The sequence below is a fragment of the Lipotes vexillifer genome, unplaced genomic scaffold (assembly GCF_000442215.2).
Source record: "Lipotes vexillifer unplaced genomic scaffold, Lipotes_vexillifer_v1.1 scaffold15, whole genome shotgun sequence".
NCBI lineage: Eukaryota > Metazoa > Chordata > Mammalia > Artiodactyla > Lipotidae > Lipotes > Lipotes vexillifer.
The window spans coordinates 1,880,895-1,882,798 of record NW_006784589.1 but is presented as its reverse complement, the minus strand read 5'-3'; positions in this window follow the sequence as shown (position 1 = coordinate 1,882,798).

Here is a 1,904-nt window from a genome sequence, read left to right as displayed (position 1 = left end):
CCAGGCCTTTGTACTCCTGCCTCATCCTCCATTGGTAGTGGGCTGCCTGGGGATGGTGACACGGCTTTCAACAGCTGAGGCAACCCCTAAAGGGGGCTGACAGATTTTACTGGAATCTGTTAGATTTATAAAATTAACTTGGGAAGAGCGAACATTTTTAAGATGTTGACTCCTTTTATCCAAACACATGATATATTTTTCTACTCAATCAAGTAGAATTCTGTGTGTTTCCAAACTGTCTTGTAATTTTACTCATATAGGTTTTGGATGTGCCTTGTTAATTTTATGCCTAGGTATTTTTTTTCTCTTGTGAATGAGGTCTTTTGTTTCATTATATATTTGAATATAATATTGTTTCTTTAATGGAGGACTTTCACTTTTGTATATTTATTCTAAAACCTATTACTTTATTAAAATCTCTTGTCTACAATGATATATCATACAGCACAGGGAATATAGCCAATATTTTATAATATTGGCCCAATTCATGAACCATTGAATAAAGCCGATTAGATCTTTAAATTTACTCAGTTGAATTTTGTTTTTCAACAGTAGAAAAGGTTCTATGATTAAAACAGAGTGGCATTAATTCATGAACTATATAATCCACAGCTCAATGGAATGGAATTGCATAAATTGATTCAATTGCATATGGAAATTTACCATGTGATAAAAGGTGAATCTCAAATCAGGAAAAGGTGGAGGCGGTTTTTCCTCTGTAACTATGTTGTTTTACACAGTCTCAAACTTACAGAAAAGTCACAAGTACGTACAAAGAACCTTTTATTCCTTGAAGCATTTGAGAATAAATTGTGGGCACGATGTCCCATCACCACGACCCCCAAATGCTTTAGTGTATCTTTCTTAGGAACAATGTCATTCTCCTACAAAACCACAATACAGCCCCCCAAATGAGAAAATTAATGTTGTCTCACAACTGTCATCTAATCCTCAGACTCCATTCAAATTTTGCCAATTGTCCCAATAATGTCCTTTCTAGCAAAATGACCCAGTCCCGAGTCATATGTTGCATTTAGTTGTGCTGTCTCTTTAGACTCCTTTAATTTGGAACAGTCCTCAGTCTTGCCTCGACTTTCATGATCTTGACATTTTAGAAGACCCTAGTCAAGGAAGTTTGTAGAATGTCCCTCAGCATGGGTTTGTCTGTTGTTTCCTTGTGATTAGATTCATTTTATGCATCTTTGGTAGGGATCTCACAGAAGTCTGTGTTCTCCTAATTGCATCCTATCAGGTGCAATTTCAATTGGTCCCGTTACTAGTGATGTTAATTTTGATATCTTGGTTAAGGTAAGGTGGTACCTTCCAGGCTTCTTCTATAAAGTTACTCTTTTCGTTTGAAGTTAATAACTATTTTGTGGAGAGGTACTTTGAGACTATGTAAATATCTTATTCCTCATCAAATCTTCAATGTATTTTGCTTATTATTTACAGCAGGATGGACTCATGGATCCTTATTTTATTCAGTAGGTTATAATCCACTACTATATTTATTTTGATCAAATTGTCTGTGAGTTGGGGTGCCCCTTCAAGCTGACTTCTTTGTCTTTCTGACATGTCCCCCCAAAGATGGAGTTACTAATAAATGGTACTGAAATAACTAGATAGCCATAAAGCAAAAGATAAAATTGAATCCATGTCTCACAATATATACCAGGATACATTCCAAACAGATCAGGAATTTAAATGTGAACGATTAAACTATACAAGTGCTCAGAGAAATCCTTTATAAACTAGGAGTAGGTAAAACTTTCCTAACAATGACTCGAATGCAGAAATATTAAGCGAAAAGATGGGAAAATGTGATCAACCTTGCCCCCGTAGTGTTCGCACGATGTCTAAGACCCTTTATGTGGCTTCATGGCATCCCTTAAGCTGACCTTGGT